Source organism: Hippichthys cyanospilos, chromosome 20 (genome assembly GCF_059441005.1).
Source record: "Hippichthys cyanospilos isolate Australia breed blue-spotted pipefish chromosome 20, RoL_Hcya_1.0, whole genome shotgun sequence".
Lineage (NCBI taxonomy): Eukaryota > Metazoa > Chordata > Actinopteri > Syngnathiformes > Syngnathidae > Hippichthys > Hippichthys cyanospilos.
This window is the reverse complement of record NC_142388.1, coordinates 13055092-13073751: the sequence shown is the minus strand read 5'-3', so window position 1 is coordinate 13073751 and position 18660 is coordinate 13055092. Positions and strand designations below refer to the sequence as shown.

General features: G+C 38.9%; 1 protein-coding gene across 4 annotated transcripts in view; it reads right to left on the bottom strand.

Annotated features, from left to right (window-relative positions):
- Positions 1-15692, bottom strand: part of tab2 (TGF-beta activated kinase 1 (MAP3K7) binding protein 2) — a 50829-nt gene extending 35137 nt beyond the window's left edge. For 3 of the 4 annotated variants that reach the window (XM_088402713.1, XM_088402716.1, XM_088402717.1), the window contains exon 1: positions 15341-15686. The gene's annotated coding sequence lies outside the window, so the exon portion shown is untranslated. Of the gene's footprint in view, positions 1-15340 lie in introns of all 4 variants that reach the window. The other variant, XM_088402714.1, reaches the window with a different exon arrangement.
- Between the last annotated feature and the right edge of the window lie 2968 nt (positions 15693-18660).

Below are 18660 nucleotides of genomic sequence, written 5' to 3'. Positions count from 1 at the left end.
AATGGGCAGGGGGAGTGTACGGTGGGTAATAATCAGGGCTGCGATTAGAGTTAGTGGCTGCTTGTCACATTCTGTTGCACCATGTGTTGTGGAATGTTTATGCCCAAAAACAGACATATGCCTGTTCGGCCTCCGGCACTACTGTTAGGAGTTCACTGGGCATGTGAAAGAAAGATAGGCAAGGTTTTACTAAAGTGACACTAAGATTTAGACCTTTTTTTTTTTTTTTTTTAAATCAAAAATGAATACAATGAATGATTATAAATTTCAAAAACTTGTAAATAAATGTGTTCTTAACGACCAACTGTATGTTTTAAATATAATCTTAGCTCTAGTAATCATTCAATTATATTACATGGGGAGTGGCACACCTCCGGAGGCTGCCATGTCTGTTATAGCTACAAGCTACAGGCGAATGCAACACCTCCTGCTGTCCGTAATGAAAAACTGTCATTTACTGTAATGCACCTAAATTACAGATACTCCCTGGGAGTATGTGTAATTTTTCGCATGCATCTGTGGGGGCTTCAGGAGCATTACAGTAAATGAAGCAATAAACACTCCTCCTGCAGTCCTTAGCTAAATCTTACGCAGTGTCACTTCAAAGCCATTTCAAAAACTTCATTTCTGTCAAGAACGTATAATAGGGGTTTTCCCATCCTCAATGAGCCTGGTACCTTTTACATTTACAAGTTTTGCAAAAATCATGTCTCGTGGACTCAACCTCATAAGACATCTTGTCTCGTGTGGGGGCTACAATAAGATATACAAGTGTAAAGTCATTTACATGTATTGATCACACAAGAACGATTCTACGTTTGTGCACTTGCTCATGTGTGTACACGGTCACAAAATTCAAACTGCGGCTCAATCTACCTTGTGTTACAGTCATGATGCAACCAATAGTAAACATTGAACTGGTGAATAAATGAACACAGTTTTAGCATGTACACTGTACATGTAAATTGTACAGTATCCCACGAGCAGGAATTAGTCCTTTAGGCTTGATGCACAGTTCAGGTAATTAATAACAAGATGAACGAAGACTAAGACCATAAACACCCTCAAATTGAGGGTCATAGGGACAGAGTTCAGTCACATAGAAAAGACAAAAATCCATTCATTTATCCATTATTTAAGTTGTCAATCATGCTGAAGCCTTTCAAAGCCATCTTTGGGCAGAAGGCGCAGTACACAGCCAACCATTTGCCAGCCAATTACAGTCGCGAAAAACTTTGAGAAAATGAAACAATCACCTTCCCATAATGCAAATAGGGGACTTTATGAATCGTGAACCACAAAAAGGTGGGTTCACGGTATTGCATGTTGCTTTCATTAGTGCTATTTATGTCTATGGACCATAAAAACAAAAACAGAAAAAAAACAAAACCAAAAAAAAAAAAAAAAATGTAAAAGCGCTCTTACTCATTGTCACAGACTCACAGTCAAAAGCCATAGACAAAACATGAAACAATTCATCATGTACACACTTCAGGTCTTCTACATTTCCAAGTGCAACACCTCCCATAATATGGTGCTTGCACATTTCATCACACCAAGAGGTAATTTCAATTTGCATTATGACAATAACCACAGTAAAGGCTAATCTACTACGCTGGTGTTCTTTGTATAGGATTTTCTAGTCTAGGTGTTACTGAATTTTTTTTATCATTAATATCATTTGTACATTTCCAACCATCTGTTTTATTAAAGCAACTAACTTGAGACAGCTACAACCTCATAAGCAGTATTTAATGTCTTGTGATCGTTGAAGATGTTAGACAATATGGCTTTTACAGATTATTGCACTGCGATGCAATATGAATGTTTTCTTCAGAGTAAAAGAATAGTGCTTGTAATCCCAAACAGGAATCCAGGTAATGCAAGAGAATGATCCTTCGCAATATAATGAAGACTTGGATTTTGAGGAAGAGGGCCGGGTGCCCATACCCTCCCCCACTCCAGAATATGTGTGTGTCTGGAAAAAGCCCCCTCCCTCAGTCAAACTCTCCAATCTTTGCTTTAAAGAGAGTACTTTTACAGTGACCCTGTTTTTAGGTCTGCAACATTATTTGTGAAACTACAAATCACTTGCAAAGCACATTTGAGTTTTGCAAATCCGCAGAATATGTGCCTAGTTTTGGCAGTGATGTACTTGCGCATGCCTCGACAGCACTTCACAAGCACATGCATGTCCTCCATTTTCACGAACTATTTTTTTGAGCATTGACATGTAAATGTTTTTTTTTTTTCAAAAACGTCTACTGACAATAAAACCATGCGTTTCATCCAATTTCTTGTAGAAACACCAGCACGTTTCGTCATTTTTAATGTGTTTTTATGGTTTAAAAAGTACTTTTTAGTCTGTTTTGGTGTGTTCTTTGTGCTTGACCTAAATTTCGGATTTAATATGTGACATGTTCCATCATCGGAACTGCCTTTGGAGAGTGCTCAAAAACATGCACGGATGGTGGTTATGTAAATCTGTCAGTCAAGGTGGTACCAATTCTTGAAAGGATTCGTGTGCTTCTTTAACTAAGAAAAATTCCTAAAAGATCTGTTGGCGACAGTATCAAAAATGTCAGACATCATCTTTGGTACCACAGTATATAGGTGCCAAATATTTATAATTGCATCAATCAAACTGCTCTGATAGGCAGTGATATTGGAAAGTGAAATGTGTGTTTAAGGCGTGTTGAATGGGACAACGATTCAGAATTGGGTCTACTGTGGTTGAAGTGAACTACTTCACATGCACGTCTCAGTTTGCATCCGGAGGAAAAAGAGAAGTACCACTGACTTACCTATTATATTTCCGGAGAACACACATTCTTTCATGCACAGTTGAGTCTATTACAATTAGTTCGACCAAGACTAACTCTATACAGACTACATGTGGTGAGTGAATAAATGCACAGCAGACAAATCAAAATACTTATACTAGGCATGGGACGAGATACAAATTCCACGAGACGAGATATCTCACAAAATTCAGTCCATGAGAATGACATATGATTTTTACTAAATTAAAAAAAAAAAAGATAACATAAATTTTCCAATTACAAAATGATTTATTTTTACTTTCTCCAAATGCTGCTGCAATAACAAATGATGCAGCTGAAATCTTTCAGAATAGTTGAACTTAAACAAATTTAAAAACAATTTTTTAAAGTGCCGAACAAATTAACATTAATGCAAATAGTAACTACAATAGTGATTTTATTTCTGAGCATGACAATAAGCCACCCATGGTGCAGCAAACTAACATGTGTCTAATCTTTAATGGTCATGTTCTTTTTTAGAATTACTACAAGCATGTCCACGTTGTCAGCGTCCAGCTGTGCTCTTTGGGCAGTAACTACCACCTGCTGTGGAAAAGACACGAACTGGCAACTGATGTTGCACACAGTAAAACACTCAGTGAAAGTAGCATAAACATGTTAGCCACATTAGCCGCGTCAGTTGGCTGCATTTACTACAGCTGTACTAAGTCATTGGCTGTGGCGACCAAAGAGTATGAGTCACATCGAGAGAAGGCCTCCACTACAGGCGCTGCTGCGAATAAAGTGATGTTGTGATGGTATCTCATACCGCGGCTGAAGGGAGTGAATTAGTCGGTGAAAACCACTGCCTTCCGCCGTCAAAAATGGCTTCACATTGAGCGCGATGTAAATACTAATATCCCATGTTATTTTGGTAGCTCTCATACTTAATGGGTCCCAGTGGCGATGCAAAAGCGGTTTCCTCAATTGAAAAAACAAAATGTTGCCACAAAGATGATTTAAAAGTAATTGGAGTATTATGCATTTTTCCATTCTCCTTTTCAATTAATGGGGGATTGCACACAACGTTTAGGCGCATACTGTCACCTACTGCACGAGAGTTAGCACTCAAGCTTATCCATCAGCCTCGATGCCCCCCATTACACTTCTGACTCAATCAGCTGTACCCTCCCAAAAATTGAAAAAGAAATTAATCTTGTGTCATGACGGAACGAGAAATCTTGTTGCGTTTGATCTCGGGAAATCTTTTCTCGCGAGATCTCGTCCCATGCCTACTTTTACCATACAGTCGATGCCTACACCCACTTCTAGCCTCTTAGTATTTTTCTTTCTGATGAAACACATATGTAAAAAACTGTTAACACACTACCTGTAGGTTTTATAATGTACTGCTGTAAACTGGCTTTTCCCAAGGACTTCTTTTTTGCTGCAGTCGTTTTATCTAACTGTAATCTCTGTCAGGATGCATGAATTTGATGAATGGGCAACAAATCAAATGAATTTGATTAATTCATCATTTTAAAGTTAGACATTTTGAAAGTTAATTAAATAATTATATTGACTTTCATTACAAATGAACTTTTTTGTTTTCTGACGAGCGGCCACTGTCGGTCTTCTTCCGACTCAGGCTGCAAGATCGTACCAGGCTCTTTTCTGTGGCTGAGCACCTGAAGACATCAATGAACAGTGAACCCTCGCTACTTTGCGGTTCCACTATCGCGGATTCGCCACATCGCAGATTGTTCTTCTATTACACAGATTCACCACATCACAGTTTTTTTTTCCATTACGCAGATTCACACATTCAAGGATTTTTTTTTCATTACATATTGAACATTTGCAATAGCTCCCATGCGTGCTGCTCCCGTGAAGGATTGTACTGAGCCTAAACGCCATCAAAAAATGATGACAATTGCTGAGAAGGTGATACTTCTCGTAGGGAAAAGTTAGGGTCATTTGGGAGTGAACAAATCCACCGTTCGCTACACTGAGGACGTGGCGAACAATAGGCGAGGGTTTCCATCACCTTTGGCAATTCGACGAAGCCAGTTGTTACGGCTCGTAATAAAACGATAGTCTGTATGGAAGCTGCTTTAGCAATCTGGATTGCTGGCTGCCAACGGAAGAAGCCCTTTATTTTTAAGTCTCGCGCAGCTACGGTCATATTAGTAGTGGCCCCGACGACGAATTAAAAGTCTAATCTGTACATGATCAAAGATGATTACAATGGAGAGTTTACACTTGCTATACCATTTTATTATAAAAGAAATCTAAGGAAGAGCTTTCCAACAGTCTGGTCAACATTGTCGTTGCTCCTCTTGTCTCTGCCTGTGTGTTGACAACAACAGCGCCGGGGTGCGCTTCATGAGCTATACGGCGCGTGCCTGAGGAGTTTTGATCTACTCAAGTCCCAACTCCTGCACCAAAGTTACGTTCGTGTCAGATGTCAAGCGCATCCACAGCAAAAGGGCAGGCACAAATGCACACGTACACATTGTCCGGGCAGAGAAAGGGAGAGAGGAGCAGACCTACACTAGACCGTAGGAAACAATAAAATTGTATTTCAAGAGTAAACCCTCCATTGTAATTATCTTTAATCATGTACAGATTGGACTTTAATACAATGTTCGGGCAGCTGCTAATATGACCGTAGCTGTGCGAGACTTCAAAAGAAAAGCGAAACAGTTATGTTGTAAATTGCGTTGTTGCCGCTGGGTTGATGTGCATGAGGGTGCATCGCACCTGTGCGTGTGTAAGCTGGGGGAGGTTCTTTGTGTGCTCTGGTTGGAGCGGGCATGTCACTGGACAGCTAAGCCGGGTCCTACGGCATAGAGCAGAGGGCTTGTTTACAATGTATTGGCTGGCAACGACAGCGCGAGCATAAATAGAAGTACGGTTGATTGTTTTGGAGTAACCGCGTTCAGTTGTGAAGTTGTAAAAAATAAAAGCCACGTTGTTGAGCCATACGAGTCCGACGCGCTTTGATCTGAACCGGTTCTTGGATGAGGTGCTTGAGCACAGCCTAGCAGTCTCTCTGTCTCTCTCTCCAACAAGTTCACTACTGTACAGTGTATGAGGTTTAATAATTTAAGTATAATTTTTATAATTTAAGTAAATATGTGTCCTGCAGTAATATTTGTCCTAAATAATATGTATAGCATGAAGACTTTTCGTGCTTAATTTTTTGTTTTTGTTTTTGTTTTTTTTTTTAAATGTAAAAAGTGGGGGCGCTACTTCGTGGATTTTCAGCTATTGCGGCCAGCTCCGGAACGTATCTACCGCAATAAACGAGGGTTCACTGTACTGTAAATCATCTTTTTCACATTTTATTTAAATATTTTTTCAATATATTTTTTAAATTCTTTGAGCACAGCCATTGATTAATATCTTCTCAGTTCTATTTCATAGTTGTTCCATAAATCTCAAACAGATACACACATTTGCTTGCTAGTGGGTGGGAAAAAAAAAAAAAAAAAAAGAAAAAGAAAAAACACAACAGATAACCCGCACTGGACTATAAACCGCAGGGCTCACATCATGAAGAAAAAGTCGCGGCTTATAGTCCGAAAAATACGGTAAATCCAATGTTTGTGGGTTCAAAATTGTAATCATCCAGAATATATAAAATCTCATTTTTAGGCACGTTGCCCAAACTTACATGTACCTACGCTTTAGGAATACAGCTCTTTTTCACCCTCTACTTCACAGGTTTCAAACTCAGGGCACAGGGGCCAGAACCGGCCTGCCACATCATTTTATGTGGCCCGCGAAATACTGATTTGACTTCCAACTTTCTGGCTAAAATGCCATACTTGCAAGTTGTCTTCAACTTTTAAAAACTTGAGACTAAAAGAAGAACATTTTTTGTTCCCAATACCTTTTTTGATCAGTTTTTACCTCTGATCTCAAAACTTGGGTAAGTGTGTGACAAACACATTTAAAATTTATTTGACTTCACACTCATTCCAGCCCTCTGACAGAAACTACAATTACAATGTGGCCCACGATAAAAATGAGTTTGACACCCATGCTCTACTTTGTCCAGATGTTTTAGGGCAGGTAAGATGACACAACCAGGGAAAAACATAGGTTGCCCCTCCCCTACTATATAAGTGTTCAGCACCCTCACTTTGGTTGTGGTGATTCTGTGGAATTACCAAGTTCTTACGTCATTCGCTATAATTGACCACTATAGATGTCAAAGAGCCAAGTGGGGGTCCACTGTGCAAACAAATTTGATTGTGAATACAAGCTACTCAAGCTCTTAGTAGCTTTATTTAGAAGAAACAATGTTTTCAGTTTCGGTTGAGGGCCACCATCAAAACAACATCTCATCTGTCGCAGGTGAAAAACCACAACTAATATATTCAACCAAAACAACAAGAACACCAATGTCCCAGAAGAAGAGCCTGATAAAAAAATTTGCTTTGGCTTAACTACAAAAAAAAAGTTTACAAATTATTTAGCCAAAGTTCCCAAAAAACAACATCCTAAAAAAACTGACAATAAAGCCGTGACTGTAAATATTCAGAGGTTCTTTGTATTTCCATATATTTCCTGGTAGCTCAATAATGGCCCAAACACTGACAAGCTTTAGTACAAATGTTTCAAGTTTCAATACAGTTTGTGAAATATTTATTTGCCTTATTGTGTCATCTATGTTAGTGTATACACAAGTGTGTGATACTGAAATGTGAGCATAAACCTAATTACATCCATTAAAACCAATTGCCAGCGTACCCTAGTGCAAAACTCTTCAATGTTCAATAAAAACTTGATTAAGCACTTTGCTAAAGAGACTCTGAGCTAGATTGCTGTCTCTAAAAATGTGACAAACTCACAGGGCCTCCTAGCAAACATTTGCCCAACTCGAGGAACACATGGTTTCAGTTAAGACTGCACCTACAAACAGTTGGCCATGGAAGTGTATTGGTCAGGAAGTGCAATGTTGACAGCAAGTCACTGCAGGCGCAAGCTGCTAATGAATGATTACAGTTTCAGCTACGACAACAGAGTGGAAGGTAGTGTTTGAAAGGTGACAGAGGTATAGTGTGCCATTTTTGCAGTTTTTTTCTTTGTACTGTATTTAAGTTAACTGGCCCAAAGCAGACAAGCAAGGAGGCCAAGCAAATTCTGAAGAGCATGGATAACATAACAAAAAGTATAAGCGATGGAAGCGTATATAAATTTCACTAAAGGTTTCACGGTTATCTATATAGTGATCATGATTATAGTTTTCGGTTGTTAATGAACCCCCACAAAACTACAAATATTTTTGTTTTAGGGGAACCTGTAAAGTGAACACCTATTTGATGTTAAGATATAATCTCACCAAAATACTCAGGACAAATATGCTTCTTGAATCGAAAAAAAAATCTTCTCACAGGACTTTTTGATTTTTTTAGGCGGTGGTTAATTGCTTTTTACATATGTGTGACAAGTAAAAATGGCAACGTCTGTTGGTGTTGGTGTGTCTGTAGCCTGTGGCTAACACTATATCACATATTTTCGTTAGGGAAGTCCCAATCCAGGCATGTGATCACAACTCGGGACCTATCGTGTGAATTTTGAGCTGATCAATTTTCTTCATTTTCTGAAATTTTATAAGTCGGATGACCACATAATACAAAGCTATAAACACAGCAAAGTAACAAATGGCCGTGATCCATATGAAATTGTCTAAAAACCAGAATCCTGCGCTTTAAATGCTTCAAAAACAAATCAATTTCAGTCATATCGAGTTATTTGGACAAGTTTTAGCACTTGACACCTAAAGCTAATTTTGACATGGTGAAGCTGCTGAATTTTAGTCTGTTCTGAAAAATTGTGGAATATTTTTCACTAAAACCTAGCCAATCAGAGACTTAGGGTTTCTGAGTATGGAGTTAAGATTAAATGAATGATGAGAGAAATAATGTAATGTCATAGAAAAACCAGTTTACTTTAACTTAAAGATGTTTTTGACCAGATTTTCAATATGCAAAATAATACTGAAGTGTTCCCCCAAAATATATTTTTTCCCGCACAAGAAAACACTACATTTTTTTAATCCCATATTTAAAAAAAATCTTTCTGAGTTGTTCTTTGTATGTTGAAGTGTCCTTTCCAAACACACTTTGCATTTTGATAAAATGGGTTTTTTTTCAATCTTATCACATTGCTAATAATTATTTTATCAAATGGAACAACAGTAACTTAATTGTATTTTACATTATGTTATGTTATTTTTGAAGGGCTTAGCGGTCAGTGACACACACAGAGACACAAACACACCTGTGCACAGTGCTCTCCCTCTATGCTGCAGCAAAACATACTGTAAATTGTGCCTTAGGCAACAAGAAGACACAGACATCAAAACACTTGGAATAAGTTAAAAGATACTTCTAAAATAGCCTCATCTTTCTTTCCTGACATAAAGCCACCTCACTGAATTTACTTTGCCATAGTGTTACTTTACTATTACACTTCCCAAGCAGCTGAACTCTCAATACAGCAAGCCAAAGGGAGGCTGCAGAAGCTGCTACACACACACACACACACATAGACACACACACACAAACACAACGGTACCTTTGTAAGCGTTTGCTTGTATGGCAGTTAGGGCAAGGAGAAGTACACTAGCCTATCCACGCTTGGAGGAAACAGAATGGCCAAACAGCCTCACTTTGAATATGTGGTAAGAGTTTGCTACAGATAATGTGACGCCAGTGGCGGGCGATGAGTTTGAGATCCAGGCCTTCAGTGGGTATTTGAAGACCTAATTAGTCTCGTCACTAATATGACACAAAATAACGTGCAAAAAACTGCAGGATGTGTTACTAAACTGTTGTAAACAACTTTGCAGATTTGTCAATAAACTCACCCTACTAGGCACTACTTTGCAGATTTGTCAATAAACTCACCCTACCAAGGACTCTCTCCCACACACAGGGAGCACCCATTTTGGCTGTTGACATGTTGCATTAAAGAAGAGACAGACAAAATTCATCAAGATAACAACTTTCAATAAATCTGTCTGAACTCTAACATGCTCCACTTCATTCATCCAATAAATTCCTATGAAAGTGCAGAATACAAAATTACAGAATTGAAACATGCGAGCCAGCAGCAGTGTTGTTCACCTAGCCTCATAAAGTCCAGTTTTTCTTGAAATGTGCATCTTGAAAGTGAAAAAGTGAAAAATAGAATAATGCGACGGGACAGTTTTATACACAATAAGAAATATTATATTGTATACTATGTATTTGTATTATAAGTGGTCTAATCTGCCCTGCAATAACTAGCTGGCGACCAGCTTGTGGATGGATGGATGGATGGATGGATGGATGGATGGATGGATGGATGGATGGATGGATGGATGGATGGGCAATTGTTACATACAGAGCTTTTCTAGACTTGCAATCAAACAAAAAAGTTCCAAAAATAAACATCGTAACATCCTGCAGAACATCCTGCAAAACATTTTTGTGACAGCAACAAAGAGGTGACTTGCAAGCACTCTCTTTTCTGTTCTGCTAAGGTCAGCTTAGTACAGATTGTTTTTGTTTTGGTCCTGAATGTGGAAATGTTTTCTTGTTGCTCATTACAGGGTCGGATGTGTTTCCAGTATGTGGCTGGATTGGGTTCAGCAAATTACAGCGGACCCCCGGAATTACGGCGTCCCTGGCTTACGTTTTTTTCACGTTGCGATGTGGAATACTGAGGTTTTTTTTCGTCTTTAAGGCCCCTTTAAGGCATTTAACCAGTTTTACGATTAACATCAACAACTGTCATGACCTGTGGGGTTGGTTGTGTTTGTTGTTTTGCCTCCCGAATTGCTCTTATTTTCTGTTGGCGTCAACCAGCCTCTTTCTGCAATGCGCCACTACAATGCTGGTCTGCTATTGGTCGGCGCCTCAACTCCCTAAGATCCTGGTCTGCAATTGGTCAGCGTGATGGGGTCACGAAGATGCTGGTCTGCTATTGGTCGGCGCATGGGGTCACAAAGATAACTGCCTAAAGACTTGATCTCATGTGAGAGTGCTTTCAACATTGTATTTATTATGCATTTAGTGCTTAATTCAAACTTGAATTGATTATCTATGTCCCAAGATTGAAAGTGATATTGAAGAGAGAAGTAAGAAGATGATTTATATGGAAACAAAGCTGGAGATAATCAAGAAATATGAAGAAAGCTCAGCTAGCCTAGGCTACCCTTACTAGGGAATATGGCCATAACAAACTAAAAGGAAAATAAATCCTTTATATATTTTTTATTTATGATGTTATTTAATTGTATGCATGTATATCATATATAAGTAGCACTTACTATATACTATTTTGGTACCAATTTTTAATATGTATATTCAATTTTTATGTTTTTACCTGGGGTTTTACACGCATTAGCTGATTTAACATAGGTTTAGATTGCCCGCCATATGGCAAATTCGCGTTACGATCCCAACCGCGGAACAGATTAATATCGTAAACAGGGGGCCCACTGTACATAATTGAGAGGAGAAGAATGAGGTGGTCCTTGCATCCTTTTTCTCTATGCATGACCCATTTAAAAAAAGTTTGGACACCCCGACTTATGCTAACGGTATATGTGACAGTAGTCCATGTTTTGGAATAAATAGAAGGAATCAAAGAAAAGGCAACACACATGCAGAATACATTCTTAAATACTTTGGCTACGTTCACACTGCAAGGCTTAATGCTCAATTCAATTTTTTTTTTTTTTTTTATGTATTTATTTTTGTGAGGTCAGTCACATTTCCAAATAAATGTGACCTGTGTGAATGCTAAACGGCCCAAAACTTTTCCGCATAGAGAAAATACACTTCGCTCTCCCTCCACTTGAGTTGTCTCCGCCTCATTCGTTGTTGTTATTTTGTTTTTTCCAACCTACTCACACCTTTTTAAGCACAGAACACAATCTGAAGTTGCATGGCAAAAATCAGATGTGGATCAGATTCAGGACCACACATAGTACCTAAGTGGACTAAATCGCATCTGAAAAAAATCTGATCTATGTTGTTCACACTGCCATTAAAAAATCAGATACAGGTCGCATAGGGGTGCAAAAAAAACAACTAAAAAAATTGTGATTAAGTCATTTCAGCCTGCAGTGAGTGTCTGTATGCTAGCGAATCAGTGCACAAGATGCGAGACTAGACGAGAACCAAAGTGACGCTTTTGCCGTCTGGTTTTTTTTTTTTTAATGTTCTTACTGATGGCTAAAATTGCCCAAAATTTTCCTCAGCCTCTGTACAAAACCCACAGAGTATCATGAAATCCATTGTGAGTACAGGAAGATCCGATGTGAGTGAAATTGAAAGCAGCCTATTTATTTGCGTAGAAATAAAGCAACGAATGTGACGTCAGGCATCCAACAACGCATTGTGTGAAATGCACACCATGCAGTAGAAACGGTGACTATTGCCATCTATGGCAAAAAAAAAAAAAAAAAAAAACATTATGTCACGGATAAGACACTGAACTATAAGCCGCAGGCCATAACATCAGATATTTACGCAAAAAGATGTTATATGGAAGTTTTAAACCATTTTTTATGTTTTTTTTTTTTAAATGCCTGCCAACAGCAACATCCTCTCTTTAACATACTCAACATGCCTGCATATTTAGCACCAACATATTTAGCAAGAATGGATGGATTATTTTCAACATAACACCAACAGAATACTAAAGGGTTTAATAGCAGTTCGAATTCAAAACCAATTATTCGATATAGCATCTTCTGTCTCCCAATGTTTAATTGCTGGATTATTTCACTGAACATACAGTATAAACACATTGCAGATAATTCATACATACAATCATAAATATTTAATTACAATCATATATACCTTATATGAAATTTACACATCACAAACTTTTATTCACTATCTTTTTCAATTTAGACATAATTTTTTAATATTTTTAAAGATTTCTTTTTAAAACTTTTTTCGAGTTCAGCCATTGATTTACATCTTTTCAGTTCTATTTCATGGTTGTTCCATAAATTGGCACCTTGAACAGATACACACATTTTCTTGACTGGTGAATTGTCTCCTGGTGGCTAGCAAAATAAATTAAATTAAATTAAATTAAATTAAATTAAATTAAATTAAATTAAATTAAATTAAATTAAATTAAATTAAATTAAATTAAAAATGCAGGTAAACCGCACTGAACTATAAACCACAGGGCTCATATCACGAGAAAAAAGTCGCAGATTATAGTCCGAAAAATAAGGTACTTCAAATGCATGAGCAGAAATGCATGAGCAGAAGAAACAGTGGTTAGCCTCACTGTGACATGTTCATCGTGAATTTTCTAAGCCGATCTGCTACCGCAATAGGCAGACACTGCAGGGGGACACAAAAACCAATTGTCAGGTTAGTGTGTGCATGGAGGGCTTGCTTTACCGAGCTGTTGCCTTGGCTATCATCATTTCTGCAAACACTACAATACAACACATTTCATTACTTCTACTTTTTATCATGTCTTTGATGCATCTTTCTAACTTTGTATATCATGCTTTCCCTGTTTGTTTGTTTGTTTTTGTTGCTTTTGTTCTCAGATCTGCCTGTGTATAACAACATGGAAATTTGGCATGGGAATTTGGCTATAATTGGTGTGTTGTGTATAGGCATGGGATGATAACCAGATTGGCAATATATTGCGGTTTTAGAAGTCACGGTTATTTAAAACCGTCCAAGTCTTTCCAAACTGGTAAACTTTTTTTTCCTCTTCCTCAATGTTTGCCTTGCCAAATGTAGCTCTCATTGTGTATCAGACGTGAGTCCTCCGCTGCTGCAGCAGTTCCATTTCTTTTGTTGTAGGCTTTAGTACCACTTTAAGTTGGGTACTACGGCTACCTACCACAGGTAAAGTGTATCAATTGATAGTAAAATTTGGATTCTGTGCCTCTACGTTGACTACGTCCCCCACACAACATGCACGCACATACCAATAAACAAGCTTCCTCTGTCACTCGCGCTCTTTGAAACTAAACAAGCAAATGAGATCATACGACACTAATTCGCGTTTGTTTCGAGTTACACCACACACCTTTAGAATGCCGTTTTTACACCACTTTTTACGCCTGGCGGGATCAGAAACAGCGTGGAGAACGCCGCTCTAGATGCCTTGCAGTGACCATTGTTTATTTTTAATGCCAGTTGCCATTTGGAACCTTAACATTACCCAAGAGCATTAGCAGCGCCATTTGGCGTCAAAATGAAAAAGAGCTGTTCCAAACGCTGTCTGGTGTTAAACATGAACGTCAGTCACCACTTGTTATCGAAACTGGTGTTTCACTAGTAATCTAGCACGTTGCTAGGCAAAAAAGCGGCCTTTCAAAAGCCAAGCGGCATAACACACACACAAAAAAACGCAATTTAGTATCGTATGATGTCATCCACTTGCCACAGAGTGAGAGAGAGGGGATTGAACTTGTTTCTGTGTACATATGAAGAAAAAAAGAAAAGTCCAAAATTTTATAATTTTATACAACTTTACAATACGTTCAGTGTAGTCCTTTCAGTCTAAACATGGAATTCCAATTAATGTTGTGTTTGTGGACTATGAGTTAAGCTGCAAAATACACCTATTTTTATACATCCAGGGAGCAGTTGTCTTGCAACACCATCGACTGAAAGTGTGATCATAGCTGCTCAGAGCTTAATTAACAACTGATCACCTCACGTCTCGTTCCAAACACAGAAAACAGATTGATCTTTACTTGAACGCCGATCAATTGTAACATTATTTTCAGTTGACAGCTAGAATCAAAATGGCCGTCCTAGCGATAGATAAAAACAGGTGGTTAGTTGCTTAATTCTTATTCCACAAACACAATATTATCACATTCCTATGTTTGGACTAGTATGTCAGAATAGAACATAATATTGTAAAGAAAATTTGAGACTTGACTTCCCCTTTAATTGCATTGTTGTTCTTTTACAGCGACCCACTGGTGAGTTATTCTCACGTGACAAACATCACAGTAGTGGTCAAACAACAGGTGAGTACAACAGTCAAGACAGCCATCGTGTGCATTCTCCACGAGTTCAGCAGTGATTAAATGAATAATGAATTACAGAGGAGTAGCTTCATTTAAAGGCTTGTAAAACAGCGGGTAATGGGCGCAGCTCCGAAATAATTGTTTAACCTTTCCATCCATTCAGACAGCTCGACTAAGCTCAATGGAAAAAGTAACCCAACGTGCCGCCCAAGGCAACGCATACCGACCTAAATTGTTCGTATTGATAATTGAAATGATGCAAGAGATTTAGGAGCGTTAATATAGCAAGTCCATCAGCGAGCCTCTCACTTCAAAAAGTTAGTTGGCTAACGTAGCTAGCCGACTACCAGTAACGTAATACAAAAACATTTTCCACACCTCTCAAGTTTTCTCGTTTCCCCCCCCAAAAAAGTTTGAAATTTAACAGCGCTTATCACTGGAAAATGGTGAGAGTACTTCTTAACTTCACATATAGGAAGATCACTGTTGTTTTTAGTACACGGGTGTGTGCTAACAGGTAAAAAAAAAGTTGTTACGGCTAACTTACTTAACTTTGGCCGTCTCCGCTGCCGCTCCCCGGGCCGCCTTCGAGAGCCCCGAACGCCGCCAGACCTCCAGAGGGCCGCGGCGCTGGCGCAGCAGACGCCGAGAAAGGTCCAGCTAGTATCAGGCAGACGAAAAGCTAAGTTGTTCCGAGGCCCCGGGCCTTAGTGTGTCCTCGAAATAACGCTCGGGGGAGGGATAGCGAGCCTCAGCCCTCCGCTTTTAGACAGACTCGGGAATACCTTTTTGACAGCTCTTCTTCTTCAGCCCCCCCTCCCCGCGACAGTCCTTCAACTTTTCTCTTTTTCCTCACTTCCAGTAGATACGAATCAAAATACTGTCACACAATATGGCGGTCGCATAAGCCAGGTACTATCGCGAGAGGAAGACTTGTTTTTTTCCTCTACTTTACAAAAGTTGCGCTCATGGTGGGAGGAGGGAGACTTTGGATTCTGTGATTGACTTAAACTTTTCTACTGCCGAAGATGCGAACGAGTCAACGGCACCTTCCATCTACGTCAATGCATGGGTCATTTGAATGTAATAGTTTTCGAAACCAAAGTAATCTATTGAGTAAACGTCCTCATATGTTGTATACTTATGTAGTACCGATGTAATAAAGGTTTTTGGACGCTACAAACATTCTAACGTGATAGGCAGATAGGTTGAGATAAAGCCTTCTGGTCACATTTCAGTGTGTCTGTACACTTTTTTTTTTTTTTTTAACGATATTAAGGGCATTCGATACAAGAACTGGGTATCAATTCAGAGTTCCAAAACTGATTGATTAACAATTCACTTTTAATTCCGCTAACCGGGTTTTATGTTAACCCAAATTGTGGTGGCCCTGCCAGAACCAGCAATGGCTCTGTAAATCACTGGCATTGGGCCTTTACCTCATATGTCAGAGGTTCCCAACAGCTGGTCCGCGGCCCAGTACCTGTCCATGGATCAACTGGTAGTGGGCCACACCCAAAATAATTATGTTTTGGAACTGATTTTGGCCTTGTCTACATGTAACTGGCTAATTTAAATCTGCATTGACTCCTCCTCGTCGTGTTTGTTTATTTAAAAAATTTGCGTCTATGTGAAACCGCATAGTGCGGTTTCAAATTTGTGTACAAACATGCCAAGTCGCTAGGTGGCAGTAATATCGTAAATTCTGTCCAATCAGAAAGAACTTCCGCCTCTGAGGTGTCCAATCAGAAAGAACAACCGCCACTGACATCACAGGTATCCGCGTATTCGGCAGGAAAAAAGAGTAGCGCGATGACGCAAATCCCCTTTAAAGCTGGTCACATGCAACCATGAAACCGGAGGCTTGGGCAAATCTCCACTTTGGCCGGAGGTTTTGAAACATTCGATTTTGATGAAAAAAGAAGCCGGGCCACATATACCAAATAGGACAAAACGGAGACATTTACTGCTAGTTTGCAAGAACCCCGGTTACTTTTAGACAAGGCCTTAGTTTATCCTTTAACAGTTTATTCAAATGTGCTTTATTTGGCTTGATCTTTGTTTTTTGGCGCTGCCTCTGGCCGCTGTTGATATTGCATTTTGTAGTGAGGAAGGACAGTGAGGCTTCAATTAAGTGTAGTCACTGTCGGTGACACACACGTTCTGTCTCTCTGTCAAATCTGGGCCACGAGTGTCTGTAAGTTGTACTTTCTTTGTAAGAATGTTGTCGTTTATGGTAATATTCCCAAATTAGTTTGTTTGTTGATTCAACAACTTATGACTGTGGATAACACACTAACTAATTTTAGTTATTATCTTCAGCATGCCATATAAATCTGCCTTGTACGCAATTAGCTCATTAGTATTTTTGTTTGTTTGTTGGCATTTGCGAGGGTTTGCATTGATAAGTATCATTTGCATCTAATTAACGTTCTGTATTCAAATTAGTATTTGTAATTCAGTTATATGATTAATCAATGTCATTTGTGTACAATTTTGTACATTTTCAGGTGGCAGCCCCAGCAGTGCTTTCGAGACCCAAGCAAGCTGAGGGCTTCCCATTAGTATGTCATCAATTAGGAACTCTTATATTAATGGCTCACATATTATGTGTCACATCAAAGGGAAACATCAAAAGAAGATACTAGATACTAGGGATCTGAAACTTCACCCAGATGATGACAACATGTCATTCAATATAGCATGACCACTTAGCTGTCAGACTACCAGGGGTGTGCCATCCTTTGGCTAAAATATTGCAAGAATTTTGTGAAAGAAAATGACCCAAAACACGTACAGGGGTTAATATTGTCTTCCTCTTTAACATTATAAGGAGTAAAGTACATTGGACATGTTAAGAATTGTGCCAAACATGGCTTCTTTAAGACATTTGAAAAGTTAAAAAACATGTAAGAAATTATTCTTCTCTTTAAAACATAAGTAAATATAAACATGTAGAACACTTTTCACAAATTGGCTGGCTGGAGTGTGCGCTGCATCTGAAATGAAGTAAAAAGAAAGAGCCATTACATCCATTGCCTGCTTGGTGGCGCAGTAGTTAGCAAATCCACTTCACATTGTAGGGACCCGAGTTCAAATCCACCTCGCTCTGGCGTTCCTGTGTGGTGTTTGCATGTTCTCCCTGTGCCTGAGTGGATGCCTGACTGGGCATTCCGGCTTCTATGGAGTAAGATCGTTCAAAAAGATGTATGCGTGTTTAACAATCATGTGAGTACAACTCTAAATTGTGTTGAGTTTACAAATTGAAAACTTGCGAATGCAAAGTATTTTGAATAAAACTCTATGTCATGACAATGACTTCGCAAGACACAAATTCACATCTTTGCATGGATCTCTCCTTTGGATTCATGGATCTGATCCTTTGCATTTGTGGATCTGGATATGCAAATCAAGATGATGTATTGGACATACTAAACCTGTCCTTAAATGTGATTGAGTGTGTGAATGGTTGTTTGTCTCTGTGTGCCCTGCAATTGGCTGGCAACCACTTCAGGGTGTCCCCTGCCTACTGCCCGAAGTCTAGAAAATGGATGGATATCACGTCCATCAAATCTAGTCTGTAGCCTTTCAAGTCTACATGATCTCTCTGTCTACTCCTCTCAACCTCCCTCCATTCTCTCTCCACTTGGTCCCTGTGTCACATTTTTTTGGGCACTTGGTCCAAAGCTAAAAATAAATAAATAAACACTTGCATTCCCATGGGGGTAATATGCTAAGATGACACACTCTACAATGCGGCCCCTGATGAATATGAGTTAGACACCCCTGATCTAAATGTTCTATTTAACATCCGTTTCGCATTCTAGTTCACAATTTATTTTCCTAGTGGTCTCATGGTTACTGTAT